Source organism: Spodoptera frugiperda, chromosome 23 (genome assembly GCF_023101765.2).
Source record: "Spodoptera frugiperda isolate SF20-4 chromosome 23, AGI-APGP_CSIRO_Sfru_2.0, whole genome shotgun sequence".
Taxonomy (NCBI): Eukaryota; Metazoa; Arthropoda; class Insecta; order Lepidoptera; family Noctuidae; genus Spodoptera; species Spodoptera frugiperda.
In genome coordinates, this window is record NC_064234.1 from 7,854,951 (window position 1) to 7,875,687 (window position 20,737).

The following is a 20,737-nucleotide window of genomic DNA, read 5'->3' on the forward strand; positions in this document are numbered from 1 at the left end:
CTTTTTATAAGCTACGTGGATAATAATTTGTCTGGTAGGTTACTTACATCCAGTAGAGTAGATAGTACTAATTAGGTTACAATTAACAGCAGAATATAGGTATGCTATGCTAACATAATGAAACTGCATCTAGTACATTAAGCTAATCTGGCATAATAGAAATGATTGCTTATACTCGTATGTAATACCTAATACATAGGTATACGGTAGAACACACATATTTATGCAAATTGAGTAATTCAGTTTGTGAAAACGAAAACGGTGTGAGTACAGCTGTGTACGTGGGTATATTACTCGTGCCTACCTACTTATATATACACTTTTCGAAACATTCTATCATTAAATCTGAAAAATAAATGATATCTTTTGTTTTCATTTGCCGCCCGCGCGGTATCATCTTCCCCTTAGCTCCTATTGCTCGGAGTATAATGTTTTGTTACCTATAGTATAGTTTAGTCATCCTCGATAATTAGATTGTCAACACAATTTCTTTTTTTACCTTGTTCCAGTAATCTCGGAGAATAACGTGTTCAAACTAACAATGAAACAAACAAATTCTTAAAAAACAATTCTTCAGCTTTATGGCCTACAGATTTTTTTCAACTATGTCTCTAGCGTTCTTCAATACTTTCATTGTCCCGATGCGAACATCACTGAAATTGAAAATTGCACAACATTTTTTCTTGTTTTCGACCATCAAGGGTTCAGGTTCGTGGACATTGGACAGGGGCTCTAGTTGATGATTCCTTTGACATTATGCGAAAACGAAGCGTTTTTCCGATGCGCCGGTTGATGAGAGTTGGAATGATTAGCATACTGGACGTTACACTCTTTTATTCAGAGCCCCCAGGTACTCTGAATAAAGTGAACCCTCTAAAGATGGGAGGTAGACATAGGTATAACTACGTATATTTTATCATAAAATCAAAAATTTGTTTATGTTGATTTGTTTACCTAAATTTCCATCTTTTTATGTTAAACTTTGAAGTTTGTTTTAAGAATATTAGTGTACACATTTACCTAGTTACCTACGTATAAAGGCTTCAGATTTTTTGTTGCTTAATATTTGATAGATACATAACAGTGTGCTTTAATTAATCCTAAGGAAACATAATATTATTATGCAGAATAGAATATGTTTTAGAAGCTTAACAAGGCACGTACTTCGATCACGTTCACGAGTAACTTCTCACAAAATTGAAACGGAATTCCCTCAGTATATTCGGGGAAAAAATATCAATTTCGTTTTGCAATCTATCAAAAATTCACGGAAGCTTTATATAAATTTGATTGTTCCGTATAACCCTACGAAAATGGACGAATAACCAGCCATGTTGTGCATCGGAATCGGATCGTAGGTACCTGTCAAGTGGAAAGCAATTAAGGAAATTGGTTGTTCTATGAGCTGATAACCGAAAGCAAATTAAATTGTGATCGTTTTTAAATTGGATGTTCCCTATTTACTTAAAAAATGATATCAAACTGAGAATAAAAAAAAATATATAAAAATAATTTTGCTTTTAGATTTTTTTTGCTCGGATCACCAGTATTTTTATCTTACCAAAAAGGTTTTTCGACAAAATTTATCCGTCAGGCCGATTAATAGCGAAAAACCCAGAAACCATATAATCTATAGAAAAAAGAGAAATAAAAAAAATATATTTAATGGCATTTGAAATTATTTTCTGCTTAAATTGCCAGTTACATGCAATTTTGTTTATTTTTTATAAATATAAAACCTTTTTACTAGCTGCCTTTTATTTTTTTTGCTCTATGTTGTAAATAATGTTATAGTCGTTATTCGTTACTTATCGTTATTATAGTCGTTTTGTGACATCCTGATTTTTGACATGGCGATTGGCATTCTAATGGGACTTTCACTAGAGATGGTGATGAGTAAATCGTGTAAAAAATATCGATTGAATTATTACCGATTAAATCTTCATACAAGAATAAATCAATTAGGGGCACAAAATGAAACAATTTATTACATTCAAAATTAAAGTATACAGATACAATATAATTATACAGATACTTTAAAATATACAGAGACACCAATTTTCAATTGGAGTTAAATATTTCGAATATTTATTTTATATTTTCGACAAAATAAAATCAGCTTAAAACGGATTACTGTAGTACTGTATATGTGACAGTCCGTCGCATATCAAGAGACCACAAGGCACTATAAACAACTATACCGTTTGTCCTATATAGTTTATCTTGAGTATTAAAACCTTTTTATCACTTGAAAACTGACCCATACACAAAACATGTAGCATCTAGTTGATGTCATAGTTATCGTATTTAGGTTTGACCTATTTGTTTTCACTATCACTATACGTTAAATTACATAGGTAGGTAACTAATTCTATTCGCATCTCTTCGGAGAGAAACATTATTATATTCAGTATTCAAGTTTCCTTTCACAGTACTAAATAACAGTATAAAGCTGCATAATTATGAATGATTAAAGTTCGTAATTTAACTGCACCGTTTCGTCATTTAATAACTTTCATTATAGGAAATAATTAATGTGTACTCCATTAGTTGTAAGCTCGCTTTGATGAAGGAAAAGCGCATCGTAAAATATTATTTACATTTACCAAGTAACTGGGAATAAAAAAGAGATTATTATGATGTCCGTGAATGAGAAAAGTAATAAAAATATAATTATGAATGTGGTTACATCAATGGTGTTATAATAAATCATCACCATCAATGATATTTTAATATAATATCATTGGGTAACACCATAATTTCCACTGATCTTCTCTGGTTTAGCAAATGATTATAAATGCAACCACAGATAAATACATTAAGGGAGCTCACTGACATTATATCTATTGTGAAATATACCTATATGTATATGAACGAAGGTGCTAGTGAACAGCGATAAATTTTTGTTTACATAGGGATTGCACAAAAAGCTTTACAGCACTGTGTGCAATCGGAAATCCATTTTGATATGATTTTTTATTTGGATTTCTCTTGTGACTATGCAATGGTCAATATTTTCATTCCATCTGGATTTCGCTGTCGATATTCGAATATACAACAATGCGAGTACCTAGATGTAGATAATAGGAATGAATACTATGAATAATAAAAAGTTTGTAAGAAAATATAAAACGGACTGAAAGGGAAAAATTCTTTCTGTGAGAAAAATACAAACAATATTATTTAAAATTGTTTCTAATCTGTCGGATAGTCCTGATCACTGAAAGGAATAAAACAAACTGATTCCTAAGCTAACTTATGTTCCTTCAATATGTATAAGAAAGAACATAACACTACTATGTATGTTCAAGAGTTAACCATTCCTAACCGAACATTTACAATAGTTACGCTAATAATGGCCCTAAGGTAAGCTATGCTATAATTGACCTGAGAGATCCCGTAGCTTCATTCTGCTTACAAATTAAACGTAACTGCTAATGCAATTAGAGCTCATACCAAGGTTGCATCTTAATCAGAGAGCAGTGAGTTTAACCTGAATCGAAATATTAATACTGTACATATTGGAGACAGAGAAACTATTGTGTTAGTCATATTGTTGTGTTACTCAAAACTAAACATTTTTTAAACATAACTTTTTGTTTTAAATAAAAATGTTTAGTTTTAAGTTTAGTTAGAGTCTTGACTGTTAGGTAAAAGTAGTGTTCAGTGCTTAGATCTAAATGGGTTAGTTAGGTTAGTACTTAAGTCATATTACATTCACTAGTTAAACCAATCATTTTTCAGTAGTATTTTTTTCAAATTCATTAGTTCTGTACATTGTCGGTGTTGTACTACACAATGGAGGTGCCTGAAAAGTTAGCTTGGCAAATTACGAAACGAATGCAGAAAAGGTTTGCATGTCATAAAATAGTTGTGATGTTTTACACCAACCTCTTTACAGCAATTTTAAATAATAATTAATAGACGTTAATCTACTTACACTATACCGCAAGGTGATTCAGTTCACATCGTGTTTTGTGATACGTGCTTCAAACTAATATCAAGCCATATAAATGCAATATGTACATAGGTACCAAACATGAGGTTTGGGTAGTAAACTGCAGCGGTGGCGAAAACAAGCAAGTTCAGAGAAAAAAATAATACAATGTGTGATGTTCAGTGAGCGAATTAAGCATACCGCAAGGTGATTCAGTTCACATCGTGTTTTGTGATACGTGCTTCAAACTAATATCAAGCCATATAAATGCAATATGTACATAGGTACCAAACATGAGGTTTGGGTAGTAAACTGCAGCGGTGGCGAAAACAAGCAAGTTCAGAGGACTGTGTGATGTTCAGTGAGCGAATTAAGCAGCGAGCTAGACATGTACATCTGTGTATTCACAGCATTGTTTGATGTAATGATGGCGGAGGATTGTGCTCGCCTACCGATGCATGGCGACTCGCTACCCGTGCCCGCCGCCTGCAGTCCACTGCCCGACCCTGCAAACTGCACACAGACAGAACTCACCATTTCCCTTTCATATTTTTCATACTTTGTTTTCAGTTTTACTAGCTAGCTATTGTTTTACGTTGTTTTTGCCAGTCTTTGTAATCCGTCCTCCTCTGGTTTGGTCAAAGAGCAATTTATTATTTTTTATTATCTTTCAAATTGTTTCGTTTCGACTTTTTCGTTTCTAGGTTAAGAACAATAGTTTCATTACTAATTATCATTTCTACTCACCCTATCTTTACAAGCCCTAAACTCGACTATAGCTCACAAAACTATTTTTTTTTGTTAACACTTACCAAGACCATACAGTTTCGAGACTGAATCGATTGTTCAGTGTGCTACAGCATAGAGCATAATATGCATGTATGAAGTTAAGTAGATTGACAATGCAAATATTCAGGTATTTAATAAATAAATAATAAATGAGTTGTAATTAATTAATTACCCTGCAATTTCTAGGAACACTATTAATAGTACTTCATTAACCGAAGTGCAACATAGTTTTGTTCTTTACGGGAACTGTTTCAATTTTAACCATTTATTGTAGGTAAGTCTATAAATAACAATATCTTAAAATCGATGAAATGAGTGAACGCTGTACACCTACATATTTATATACACTTGGAGGTATATAATGACCTGTAACAACTGCGCAGTTATATATTTATTGATCTAATTAATTACGTAGCCAACATTCGCGTGTAATCTATTCGTAGAGCTACATGTTAACCTGCCATTTAGTCTTATCGCCTTCTAAGCAAGACCTACGGACCTATAGCTACAGTGCATTTTTCTTTTACTACGAGTTCATTTTATCGTTCCGTTTGTGAACAATTATTTTCGAATTAGCCCCCAATATAGTAGCAAGTCCGTTAATGTCACTTATTGAGATTGATGTGTATTTCGCGGTCGAAGGGAGAAACAAACATTTTCATCGTAGAACCGTTTCCGCGGAGTGTTGATCGAGACGAGTTAGGTGTTCGTAGTAAACCATTAGCAATGCACGCTCGCAGCGCGCCTCATGTACATTCCGATGTAAATGTATTTAATTGCGTCATTAAATTAAATTAATTTATGCAGTTTTTTTTTCATAAAGTGTGTTGTAGGTATATTTATAGAACATTTTTTTTCTGTTTGATGTTTTCTCTTCGGTTATGTCACTGTATTTTATAATGCTCTAAAGTATGTCAACTAAATAGTACATGTGTCATGTAGTTACAGCCAGGTTGACAAAGGTAAGATAAGGTACGTATTACAGAAAATTAATTACAATTTATAAACATTAGTACGCCTATAACGCCTATCTAAAGTAAAAGGGGCGTTGGTCGAGTGGTTGCAAGTGCGACTGCTGGGCAAGGAGTCTTGGGTCTTGTCAATTCCCGGGTCGGGCAAAGTATTACTCTTTTTTCGGTTTATCGAAAATTTCTCAATAGTAGCATGGAGTCTGGTATTGTGTCCGGTGTATGGCAATAGGCTCACCCCCTATTACTGGGATGGGACTTATTAACTTATAACACAAGATAAGTGTACATTGTACAGTGGGATTGCATCCCGTAATGTGCACCTCTGCCTACCCCTTCATAAAAGGCGTGACAAGACGACTCGAAAGTAAAATGAAAGCTCAAAACTAAACTTGAAACCCTTCTCTTGTATTTCAAATAGACTTCGAGTGGTGACACATGGTTCCCACTGTTCCTAGTGTACCTATCAGCGTTTTTGTCCTCACAGGGAACGTTTATTGTGAATGAATGGTGGAAAGCTGAGACGACTCACGAGAGCATTGTAGCATTTGTAGTGTGCTTTTAGCGAGACCACTCGGCAGCCGGTCCAATATCACCCCGCACCGCACGCCGCGCCGCGCGCCGCCCATTTGTGAAATGACACGCTGAAAACTTTCGCAATAATTGTTTGTTCATGCAATAATTTTATTTTATACACTGGCAGACTGGCATTTATCGATAAATAAATGGGGAAGTTATAATTTATCAGAATCTCGATAGGTTGATGTTTTCTTACACAAAATTGTGTTGTGTTGTGTCGATTTTTTGAATTATGTGAAAGATCTCGGCAAGCACTTTTGAATTTAGCGTGTTTAGTCAAACAAGCAAACAAATTCTTCAGCTTTATATCTAAAATTAGTAGGTATAGATGAATCAGAAATCATACACACTTAAAATTTCCTGCACACTTTACCAACCCATAGTAAACATTGAAGAATTAAACTGTGGAAATATTTATTTCGATAACATCTGGTAGCTCTGATTCACCATCACAACATCATATCGGAATCAAGACTTCCACTGTTGAACAAAGACCTCTCTCAATGGATGGAGCTCTGATTGCTCACAATAAAATTATGTAGTTTTACCAAAGGACCTAACAATTTTCCTTTCATGTTTCAAGTTTTCGGTGTAGCTACTCTTGTTGAAAAAGAACAGTAACTACCGCACGAGCGGAAGAAATAAATCTGATTTCGCAAAAAGTATGCAGCGGTGAGGTGTTCCACCACTTCCACGTGTAGGGGGGTCGAGGGGTAGGGGGCGCTGTAGTCGAAATGCTAGCGGCCTTCCGGAAAGCGGTCTCATACTGTACCTTATCACCGCACGTGAAACCGTTTTGCATTCATTGACGGACTAACGACATTTTTGAATAAACTTACCTACGTATCGCCTCGGCATAATAGAAGGATTTCACTTTTTCTTGGTTTACTGCTTACTGAGGGTCAGACAGTTTTAGTTACTTTTTAAAGTTCGTAGCTTTTTAATTACCTTTAAAGGTTTTGAATTCAACCTTACCAAGTCGTGTGTTCTCATCTCACGTAACGTGATAATTAATAATTTAAAGAATCGTTGACAAAATCTATATTTACTATTAGAAGAAATCACTATGGACACCTTACCTTAATTACCGAACATTTCTTGTAATATATTAATCAGAAGTCAGCTTTATGCTCTTGACCTAAATAAAATTTGGCCAGGGACTTTATTTACAGTTACCTCGCTAAGTGCCGGAACCGCGTTTAAATTCGATCAAATAGACCGCTAATCACGTCACAAATAGGCCCCGAGTCGTTTAGATAAAGCCGGCCGGCTGGCACGTCTTCGGTTATCGTTGCGAAATAACATTGCCTAATAGTTGGAAAATCTCTGGCATTTACTCCTACTCAATACTAATGAAACTATTTGATAAAAATAACTTTTATCGGTATGTTTTAGACAGCCTTTGTCTATATTTTATCCCCATTATGTAGAGACATCGAGAAACTTGTCTATAAAACGAAGAATTCAGACAAATAGGTCATTGTCATAGCAAATTAATGCAGGGTTATTTTTCGTGTAACCGCGCGACGCCATCTGTCTCCCCGCCTTTTATATTACCCACCTATTTTTATGAAAGATTGAGAAGTGTCACCACTCATTGTTAATCTTATTAAAGTAGCTACTTATTTTTTAGGTGAAATACAATAAACGGATGTTTGTGCGAACACTGTTATTCCTTTTTGCGTATTTGATCTAAAGAAATTTCGTCTCTACCAAGTGTGATTTACTGTAAGAAGTTTTTGGCCAAAGACAGCGTGTAGAATGCTATCCTTTTCTAACAATTTTTGTGATGTAATGTGGATTCTTGTTTCGTATTTAGATACGAAGGCGGGTCCTAATTAATTAGACTTGTGCTTACTTATGTACATACGAGGCTAGGTACTTTTACGTTTGGTTTACCTGTAACACGTATGACGTACTCCCTAACATATTCAGAATTCCGAAAACTAGTTCAGTAATAGATACTTTATCTAAAATTAGATCCTAAGAAATACATGAAGAGACCTAAGTTGTATAAGATATCTTCATAATTTAATAAAGACAATAGGTACCTAATAAAGTTTATTTTACAAGATAAGTAAGAAAATCTTAAACGAATCCGCAATTCTACGAATAAATTTTCATCTGAATTAGTTTTAAATAAAACAGGGAGGCAACCGATTTGTTTCACAAGTGATGGGTGGTCATGTCCTTGTTATGTAAAGTAGCTATCTATTTACTTCCCACGTGCTGAAACATTTCGTAATATCGAGTTAAATTCCATTGATGATATTATTATTAATGCCCGAGTAAGTATAATGGCGGTGGAGTGACACTTGACATGGGTTTCCATCTACGGCCGGACCTGATACCCTAGTACCTAGTTCATGAGATATGCAGCCGAATTCCTCAGTACCAGCATCTGAACAATGTTTGAGAGAGTGCTCCCGTCGTGGCATCGGCCGGCTCCCCTATACCAGGTTACAAGGCAGATCGACACAAAATTCCATCACGTCGGGCGAACACTAGTTTTTCTCTGAATTATTTGCAGTTGATGGATAACTTACTTTGTTTTGTTTACAGTCAAAGACCGATGTAAGTATTTCTTTACTTTACCTTCATATGTGGAGTGTCTCTTATATTTTGTTGTTTTTTAAGGTCTCCAATAAAGACCAATAATAATACCTAAAATAACAATTATTAGGATAAGACTTTATACTTTATATAGTTTGTTTGTAGGTGTACCTTCTCAACCTATAACCGCTTGGTACAACTCCCAAATACACAATACAAATTAAATTATACAAAAAGTAAGTATAGGTATATTATGCCAGCTCTTCATTTTATAGATAGAAATGTGAAATGGCAGTTATTTATATAATAGTTATTATATTCACCTTGGTACAAATACGTCAACCGCGTAGTCCACATAACGTGGCCATAAAATCAGAAGTGATCATAAATCAATCTTAATAACCACGTTATTATATTAACGTGCGAACCTGAGCTTGGTTTAAAATTGCAACCAACCACGCATGCATAGACTGGCAGCTGACAGCAGGTTTCTCTACAACTTTGGTGGCCCAACTGCAATCTCCAATTCCCAAGCCAAGTGTAGAGATCATAGTAAAACCTTCCTCTTAAGACTGTGATGTTAAAAACACATTGATATTTGATACCTACTAGGTTAAGTTTAATTCGAAGTGGAGTTGTTCATTATAATGATCAGAGTCACTAAACAAGCTGTTTATTGCAGTTAGGGCGCCCCGAGCTGTCGAGCTGCCGACTGCAGCGCGACACGAAACAGATAGCACGGAAATAGTTTGGTATTTCGCGACAACTTTGCCGGCTCGCTTTAAACTGGGCTTATCTTGGATGGCCCGCAATTCCATAAGTGACTTCCTTGCAACTTGCTTATTGCTATACGCAATAGTTTCTATTGTAAATAAAACTAAACACTAATTGCATTTCAATGTTTATGCAATATATTTTAATCTTTGAATACTAGAGTCTAGTTATAAATGAAATGTTGCGTGTAATTATTATACAAACAAATTGAAACGAAGCTCCTCCTCAATTTAAGACATAATTCGCTGCTCTGCTTGCCCACGTCTACCGTGTGCCAAATTAAGAAATGTACTATCTGATTAAAGTGTTGTTTTACAAAGGTTTAAGTTTTAACATCCCAAGTAATCAGCCTAGCCTAGAGAATATCTAAGTACCAACATTAAATTCATAATCAAGTCAAAAAGGAGGCTCACAAGAAATGAAATTAGTGAGATTAACTCTGTACACGAACATAAATATACATGACTAATACACAAGTAGGTACGTGTGTAGGTAAATCCGTAAAGAGAAGCGTAATCCTTGGTCTCGGAACTCGTTGGGAGATTCGTATAATTCCATGTTTCAGATTTCTTTAAACATTCACATAATCTGTCTGTTTGTCTTTCTTTCTGCATCTTTGTTGCCTAGCTTTTGACTTTATATTCTTTTCTGACTTTAAAAGTAACAAATAATGTGTGGATTCAGTACCGTCATTAAAAATATATAAAAATTCAATATAAACTCAAATGAGGCTAAAAGTTTCATAATTTTATGGTTACATTAAGCGTTTACTGAGTGGAGTACAGCGTCCACTTCAATAGCATCCGTTGAGTTCTGGCGACCGTTGCGCCGACCCACAGAGGGGGAAGTTGAGACCGTTTGCTACAGACTTAACACCTGTCCCTGACTCCGTAGCCGTTTAGTAACTATAATAATGCGGCATCGATTCAATAAATAAGCTTCTTTGCTTACAATTTTAAATTACAAAAGAATGATGAAGCAAAAATATCCCATTTATTCGAAAGCTTAGTAGGTGCTCATTGTTAAGGAGTCCCTCCTTAAATTGCGCGGTTTCTAAAGCCGATTTGAACAGTAGGCTCAGTTCAATTACTTGTAAGAATAGCTTCGTACTTATTTGTTTGTACGTATTGTATAGGTCGTGGAAAAAACACGAGGTTGGCAGTTCAGTTGTTCGCCTCCTAGCGAGTAACCTTGTCACAGAAAAATGCTGAACGGAACTGTACCAAGTACTAATTGTTGGCTGCGCTTCCGTTCGTAATTTGAAAGTTTTTGATTACAAATCTCAATTAGTGAAACTATGGTCTTTGAGTATAGGATAACGTAGAATAATGTAATAATATAATAATTGAGCAATTCATATAAATTATTTATGAATCACTCACTCAAGAAAGAAATAAAATCATCTACGATTTTATTACTTTCTCAGAGAAAGGTATGGAATCGTAATCTATGTAAAAAGATATTAAGGAGAACTTAAATACATTTATATTCCCAAATTCCAAAATTCGGTCGTTCTCGTGCCAGTAATTTATTTGCTGCAGTCATTACAGCTTCGCGAGAACAAAAGCACTTGAGGATTTATTTTTCTCTTCTTACCATCCCCCTTCAACGTGAATATTTTATGTGATTACTTTAATATTCTCGCATTTATTTAATTATTATCGCAGATCTGAGTTAGGTACACATTTAAGAATGATTTTGCTGATCGCCATTTACTACACATTAATAAAAGACTGTAGAGTATCATTGAAGCTTATTTTTAGCAATCTGGAAAGTTATTAAATATATGCTAATATTCACTTCCCTATTCTCGGAAAGTGGGAAGAGAAACGTTGAGGAATATCGTTCAAGAATCAACAGGCGAAATGGTTTAAAAGTTAAATTCGTTTGACATTTCCTCAGTGGCGAGCTGGCGGCACCGACATGTTAATTTTGTAAGATTCCTTTTGCGCTTGTACTAAAATATAAACAGACTGATGAATATGAAACTGTGGTCGAGTGTTTGGTAAATTAGGCCAAGCTGGTGTCAGGTTTTTACCCAAAACACGGGCCTAAGTACGGAGTGGATTATTTTGATTAAATACGTGTTTTGTAGGTAAACCTCGTCTGTAACTTGTAGATTTTTTTTTTACAGCGAACGTGGCTGACACGTGGCTATAAAGTATGGGTAACGTGTAGCAGTATATAAAAATAATATTTTTAGTACTCGTTCCTACGTAATGTACAGAAACGCTTCAGGCGATCAACTTATAGAAATAGTTTGTACACGCGATGCGGGGAAAGTTATTATTAAAAGACCTTAACAACTTTTTCGCTATTATTTCCGAATACACAGGAGAAAGTTCATAAGGGGCGTTTATTGTCGGCGGGGGCATGCGGGCCGCGGGTGCCGGAGGGGGGGGGGAGGGGGGCAGCGCACAATGTTCATTTTATATTGCTCTACTCAATTGAACCCTACCCTGGTCACGCCATTAATCACGTCAACACTATTGTATTGCTGACTACTTGCTTCTCACTTCATATTGAGCACTTTGACACATTTACTACGGTCTTAATTGAAAGTAGAATCGTTTGATCGATGCTGCATACTTTCTGGGAAATCGAATTAATCACCTTTAATGTTCGTTATACGTGTTTATAACCATTAACCAAACAAAATTCACCCCAAGTCGTAACAACTTAGTTACTGGTGGTATACTGTACAAGTTCTTAGTTTAACGTGGGATAATATAATTACATATTTCTACAAAGAGAGTAATGTTAAGAAAATAATGTGATAATAGAGTAGGTCCGTAGTATTGTAGCAAATTAAAGTACAGTTTAGTAATTAAAGGGACTAAACTCAATAACATTTTAGTACATTCTAATGGAGGTTCGTTATCTCCAACTTATGCCTGAAACTTGTGAAGTAATCATAACCCCGGAGATGCGGCAGACTGACCCTTAGACCCAAGGGATCTTGATGACCCTAAACTTACGTTAATTTATATTAAAAGTGCAAACTTCCAAGGACTGATATTGTCACAAGATCCAAAGTTAAAGTAGGTATCGCAAAGTTGCAACAGCAAACTTCCATAATTCCTAAATGTTTTAGTTTCGTTAATGTTGAATATCGACAACCTATTATTGAAAGTTCGGTCGGGTAGTGAGACAAACTAGCACCATTACTTAAACGAAATTAAATTATTTGTTTATCAAACAAACATTCATAGAATGAGTTGTTAAAACAAATTGCAAATATTCATTTAATAGGACTTTTAATGCACTGTCGGGTCAAGGGTGGTATTTAGCTGGTAATACAGAATGATTATCCAAAGTCTAGGCAGGAGTAATAGTGCTAGGCACGCGATAACTATTTGCCTACAATCAGCGGCATGCTCTACGCTCGTAGCCGTAGCCGTGTAGGCTTGTACGTAGCGGCCAAGCGGAACGCTACGAGTGCGGCTACCGGCTACAATGCACTGCTTCCGGTCATTGTTCATGAAATGTGGACATTCCAATACATTTCGTTGATTGCTATTACTTTTGCTTTTATTATTAGTTTACTTCATTCTAAATTTTAAATATTAAAATGCTTGATATTCATATTCAGTACACCTTTACCCTTTTCGTGATACTGCACAATATTTATTTTTAGATATCGTATAAAATTATAAATCACAATCGTTCCAGTTAAAGTAATAATTGCAAGTAATTTTTATTTCCACCTGCACCACGTTCATGCATACAATATACATGGTTCAATATCGGAAAAAGCGACTCGCTGACCCGACTTGGTATTACATTTTAAGCCGTTTACCCGGTCATAATTGATGCTCAATTTAACTGAATCCAATTTTGAGGTAAAACCAATCTGATGGTTGGGAACGCGATGGCCGAGCAATTTTTTTTAACGAGTAATTCGTCATCACGCAATCCCATCATCTTTGGCATATCAGTTGTAGATCAAAGGAGTCCAATCATTGCTAATAGTTCGACGAATGTACTGAAGTATAATAATCGTACAAACTTTATGTTGAAAGGTCATGTTGGCACAATAACTGGTATTAATATGGGCTTGTTTTTACATACATTTGTCTACTAATCATGAAGGATTCGAGGCAGTTTGTTATAGTTAAATACTTACCTATTTTCGACGTAGGTATTATTTATTGTACATGTTCTTATGATCAAAAGTCAGAAAAGTACAAAATACTCATGTTAGTAAGAAGTTATAAGTAGGAACTTATTAATTCCGTTATATTTCCACGTAGAGGATTTGATACTATATGTATATGCGTAAAAAATATCCATTAAATGCCTCTTTATAGCTATTTGAATTTTACAGTTAGTCGGCTACAGCTGCGCGCATGTTTAAAAGGAGTGAGGTCATCAATCTTTGTCTGTAGCTCCGTATTCAGAATTCTGGGCCACAATTCAGGGCCACCTGTTAAAAAGGCTATACTATTAATTATTATAAAACGTTTCCCCATGTCCCAAGGCTAGTTAACATTTCAACAGCAGAATATTTGCAAGATAAGTAAAGTCTGTCAAACATCACAATCTCAGTTAATTGTCTGTTAATGTTTGATGTGTCGTGGGCGAATATTTTCTTAATATATTTTTCTGCGTCGCAGATTTATTTGGTTTTGCTTCTATATACCTAAGTAAGATTTAAAGTTAGTAATCTTTTATTTTTCTGCCAATAAAACCGCTGTCGATTTGATAAGTTCCCGAAATTATTACTTTTTCTTTCTAGAATTACATGAATTTTCAGAAATTGTATAATTTGTAAAATGTAATAAGTTCTTGGTACCTAGGTACACAGCTATGCTACTAAATACATAGAGATTATATTCTTTGTTTTGAAAATATAATAATAGAGTTTTCATTTATTTCGCCCACCTTAAACGCCCACTAAACTTTGGATAGCTAAAGGTTATTTTGATAGTGTAGGTGTATGTACAGATATAGTATATACATTATTTATAAGTAAAATAATTATTACACATATCTACCCACTTATAATATGGCATATCTAGTAAAGAGACGTTTAGTATTAAGATTAATTCATTAACTACAAACTCTTTAGAATCAAGAAAGTCTTACCTAATATGATCTAGTAATACCGAATCGTAAACACATAAAACTGTTACAGTTGCTAGGTAAATAGATACATTTTTACATAATCTCACAAAGCAATGTTAAATGTAGGCACAGAAATATTGAAAACCAAATGGAGGTGATGGAAAATCGTTTTTTCTTGTTTTTTAATCATTTTACGTTATTAATATGTTGATTTCGTGATAAATGGAGGACAAGCTTATCGACAAGTACCTAATAGACCTCCAGATATAATTTAGTGAGTGACTTCAGCATAATCTTTTGAAGAGAACCGGCTATGATGTAAGATGTTTAACTATTATAAATTGTTAGTTTAAGGTCTACGAAACAACAACAAGCGTAGCTAATCTTCATTAGTTCAGCCTGACTTAAACTAACATGCATACCAAATAAGTTTATATAAGTTAATCCCAATTATGCATAACAAATATATGTATAATTTTAGATAACTTACCTGTACAATACACGTATAGAATAAGGTATGAATACGTACATAGAGAGCTACTTAATGTAGTTACGAATACGATTATGTTTGCCATTAGAGTTGTTACAGACGGGAGCTACAAACGTTCGCTCGTTTAGATACACACGATAAGAAAACGACATGAAAAATACTGATTTTATTATATTTCGTCATTAATGGTGGTCTCATTACTTCCTCGTACTCTCCAAGGGGATAAGGACATCGTTTATTTATTCTAAAGTATGCTTTGATCAATTTAAAAGTAGCTGCGGACATTCCAAGGAGTTTTCTCAACGGAGAACGAATGGAAGACGGATTACGAAAGAAATTTGTAAGATGGATGTTAGTTGTGATGCTGGTAGGGGGCGCCTCTCCTGCGCTACAACCACTAGTAAAATTATAAATGATGCATGTTCAATGCAGGAGTTTGATCGCGGTAACATGTTAACTTAATAGAACTTTTAACGTGAGCTTCCTTCAGGATTTTCTATGTGTACTACTTTACTTGTATAGTTGTCAAACTGAATTCAAACTGCGTCGTAAGCAGAGACGTACAGATTATATATTGGACATTTTGTCAGTTCCACTAATTCTGTTACGAATAAATGCATGGCAATACTTTATATCTTTCGACATCGATCTGTGACTTTATGTAATAAAAACTTTTTTATCTCAGCTCTACGTCTCCACTGTAATTTCCCGCAAAACCTGTTCAAAGAAAACACGTTTTGTAATAAAAGAAAAAGTTTTTTAATAAATACGAGGAAAATTTGCTTTCACTCTCTTTGAAATAAATATGTACGGAATTTCGCTGTAATATGGAGGTAGTTAGTATCTACCAAGTATAATATTCATGTGAATTTTAATATCTCAGTTAATTATAAGATGTTAAATACAAAAGAAGTTCTTAGAATATCTCAATCAAAGATCTAATGTGTGTACTTATGTCTATTGTAACAAGAGTCTAAAAGTCTTACTAGGTTGAATTATCCAATAAGAACCAGAAATATCTGATTCTCACTCCATGATTTTGGAACATAATATTAATTAATAGATTATAACTCTCGGAAAATAAGATAGTTAAAACCTTATTTTTAATGCATGCCCAGAGGACTAATCTTCTTTGGTTTACTACAACGTTATCTTTATTTACTGTAATTATTATTTATCATAATTGACTATGACATTATTTCATAATTATCAGACATTATCGGCAATTAAAGGCTATAGCGATAATTTTAATGCAAACATGCATCACTAATTACTAATTACTAGATACCATCTCCAACGGTAAGAATTTTTAAAATGTATACTCATAAGTTGTGGATTACTATTTTTAGCGAAGATTGAAATATATACATTTGAAAAAGTCTAAGGTAAACCTGGCGCACCTTGGCCAGTGACCCCACTACCTCATTTCCAACTGGCTAATCTTTGACCCAGCACTAGACAAAGACAGATAATAAGCTATGGGTAAATAATGCGATCGGTGAGGACGTGGCCTATAAAATACATAGTTCCAACACAAAAGGCTTTAGGTATCTAATATAATTGTACACGAGCCGTTAGAGTAGGATAATACCAGCACGATTAACTCGATACGGTTACAGCTAATGACGTTATTTTCTTATCTGCCATCTATACGATTCACCCTATATCCGTACACAAGTTTCCGTATCACATTAGTGGCCCTTGACCGATTTCGTAATATCGATCAAGGGGAGAAGAGCGTAAATGTTGCTTAGCGTTACATATTTAAAGTACGGGTATATTGAAGCTGCTTATTGTATCTCCTCATAGCGTGTTCCCCAACGGCTTTATTGAGGTCGTATACCTTCCAGCCGACGAGCTTTGTTTGATTATATTATCATTTTACACAGACTCAATTCCTAATCCGCAAGAATGTCATTGTCCTGGCTTAAGGTCGAAAATCGAAGATTAGGAGACGATATCCCTTCAATTTTTAATAGGAGGTACCCACAAATGTAGCCTATGGCTGCCTAGTTGATTGCGATACTGCTAAGTAAAACATCATCCAAACCCATAGTACCAGCTCTTATATCATTACACGATGGTGTGTTGGTGTTTGTTTCTCAAAGTGATAGATATGATTTAATTAAATTGAGGTTTTTCATTAATATTCTAATTATAAATTACAAATTACTTTTTAGATTAATTTTAAATAGATTTAGACATACTTTCAACATCAAGATATCTTTGAAGATGCGGCCCACCTTTGAGTATCACACATACCTAAATACCTGTAGTCAACGCGGTGCTGTAGTTTAACAATATTTGAACTATAAAAATTATCAAATCAAAATCTAAGAAACTCAAGGCGGAAAGAGTTGAACTTAATCTTTGTAAAAGTAAAAATAAAATGAAAGGAAGGTTTTCTCTCTCTATATGCTAATGCAGGATTGAGGACCCAAGGGGTTAATCCCACCCGGTGATTTTGAGCATCTATAAATTGGTAGCATCAATGAAATTCGGCTGAGTTTTTGTGACACGAACTCTATAAAATAATTTGACTTTGAAACTAAAAGGCATTTGATTAGCATTTTCTTTTCATTCGGATCATCTGACGCAATTAAAGAGATTTAAATATTTTAATCAATACATCGAATATCTAAAGGGACATTTAACTGTTTATTGTTTGTATTTAAATTTTAATTATAGTTTCGTATACTAACAAAATTCATGTAAAAAAGTTACTAGCAAAAATAAAAAGTATATTCTATTCGGCAGATATACTTACACGAATAAAAGATAAAAAAAATAATAAGCGGCCATAATCCGTCTAGCATTACAGCACGTCAGACATGTTACAGAAACTCTGCGATATTATCCACGAACTACGGATTTGCTTGTCAATATACAGGGCGTAAAATATAAGCTATAGGTTTTATTAAGGTCAGGCTCGGTAGGGCTGCGGCGGGTGCAGTGTCATGCTTTCAATTTCCGGTGAGCTTTGGCATCGGCACCAGTTAGTTGATGCGATGTAATCGAATCATTCGATTTATTTGGATACCATCTATAGGGCTTGGTAGCTGAAAGTAAATATTTCATTCAACTACCTCTTTGGCTACGAATTTAAGAAAGTTTCGTAACTTAAGAAGAGGTAAGGCTATCTTATCACATTTTGTGAAGGTGTAACCATAAATAGGGTAGAGGTACCTATATTGGCATTCGAAGTTATGTTCTCTAAATGAAAAGAAAAGGCCCTGATAAAAAACATACTATTTTTATCACGACCAAAAATCCTGTATCTAAATGTTATAAAGCTTCGTTAAATTACCTTTAAGTAAGTAAGCTCCATCGTAAACGACTTTCTGATACGCTTAATTACTTTTTTCGTTTGTTATTTTTTTTTTTGTTGATACTTAGAAAAAGTTTTTTGTGTTTTTTCCTTATAAAATATATACCCTCGTTTCTTTAGTTGGTACATTGATACTTGCCTCGGGTTTTGTTAGCAACATCGACGTGTTCAGTTAACTCATCATAACTGATAGCCACGAAATCCCATCGGATTATCGAAGGCCAGCCGTCTTGTTATTTCAGAACACCCTAATAGAATTGTTTGATTTCGATTAGGAATGATATCGTCAAACAAGCTCCGAAATTGAAATCAATATGAAACAGTGTTAGTGTCTACTTATCCGTGGTATCTATTTCATTTATATGCAAATACATTGGAACATTACCTTGCGAACACCTATTGGATATCGTATCCGATAGCACTCGCATGGTAACGTTAGGGAAGATGTTACAAGCTTGATTAATAATTGACAATGTTTAGGTAGGTACCCATCTAAAGTGTGTTAGCGTAACATACAGTGTGTTGCAATGTTTGTGGGGATGTTGCTTTATATTACCCACTTAGGTTAAACCAAACAATATTGACAAAGTAAACAGTTATCCTAACGGCTCGAAAAAAATAACGATGGAAGTTCAAATGTTTTATTTTGTCTGTTTACATTTTATCTGCATACTAAAATATGTTACTTACCTAATTTCCATTAGGTACTTTCAAAGTATTCTGTAACAACATAAATCGATCAATTATCGAAAAGTTTGTTCGTCTAAAGTTTACTCCTTTGTGTAAACTAAGTAGAAGTTTACATTAAAGCCTAAGCGTTAAAACTTTTTTCTACTTAGCAGACAAGTAGAGGCGGGAGCTAGTCGAACGGCTGCGTACTTTCTAACGGAATCCTTGATGATGTCGTGATGGGCGCAGCAATCACAAAGCATGTGCTTGTGTGTGCATGAAAAACCGCTACAGGTCCTACAGAATAGGTATCTAGGAATAATTATGACTTTGGATACTACTGGTCATTATGTGCTGAACATATATGTTTAAAGTTAGATTCATCCCGATTCCTAATAAACGTATCCTATGTCTACATATTATTTTGTATTTTCTACTGTTATCGACTGTCTTCCAATAATAAAGTTTTATAAAAAATAGTTTTTACCTAATAATAAATTATTGGAGAAAACTACACGAAAGTTTTGTAAAAGTAAACAGATAAGTAGTTTGTTTCGAAGCAAAAGCCAAAGCTTTTATAAGATTACCGATCAGAGCCATGTTAATTGATTTAACATCGTACCTAGCTACAAGCAAGCACAATGGATAACTTTAATAACAATGTTATGAAGGCACCTCTAGAAATTACTTTAATATAAACTGAACTCTTCTATTCCATTATGATTAAATTGTTACAATATTTCTCAGATATTACCATAATAGAAATAAACAAGCAACTTACCTGCTTGCTTTAACAATGTTAGAAAATCATTTTGTTTGCAAAGAAAACAGAAAATCTGTTTATAGATACTCACTGGAGTACATTTGAATGGAAACTTTGAATAACTTTACCGACGGAATATAACGGCTCTGTTTTAAAGGAAATTCTTGAAGTGTGAAGAATTACGTATCTACAATTAATTTTATTTCAAACATCAGAAATAGGGAGAGGGACTCATCAAATATGGAGGTTTTCTATCTATTTGTTTTTGAAATGAAATGATTACTTTACACAACGTACCTATCTATGTAACGCTACATAATGTATTTAATTTAATGAAAGAAGTATTTTTCCGACCTCGAGAAATCTCATCGGTATGCCTACGCATGCCAGAAACATGAAACCCAAACAGATTCGTGTGTATGAGGTACATACATAATTGTTAAATATATCCGCATTCCTTAACATATTCATTCATTCAATCTTTAGACGCCATGTTTATATGTAAATGAAAGCTGAAAACGTTGAGCTTGCCAAGACATTTCTGATCTATTCAACTTACTTATTAGGTAGACGATCCCATGCTTAAGTTAAAGTTTTCCTTAAACGTGATATAAACTTGATGCGTGTTCTGCAATGTACCTTAGTAGCTACAAACAGACAGGCGAAGAAACGGATAGCGAACAGCTAGTCCTAATGCTCTACATTAGTTTCTAGTTGCCTCACGTACGCCAGAACTACCCTTTTAATGGAAGTACTTTATTTCTTTAATCTTTTTTGAAATACTTATTGTTTTTATTCTCATGCATTATAAGTACATTAT

General features: G+C 34.4%; 1 protein-coding gene across 1 annotated transcript in view; it reads left to right on the top strand.

Moving 5' to 3' along the window:
* Positions 1-20,737, top strand: part of LOC118266813 (RNA binding protein fox-1 homolog 3) — a 70,508-nt gene that overhangs the window by 1,047 nt on the left and 48,724 nt on the right. The gene's annotated exons all lie outside the window — the stretch shown is intronic.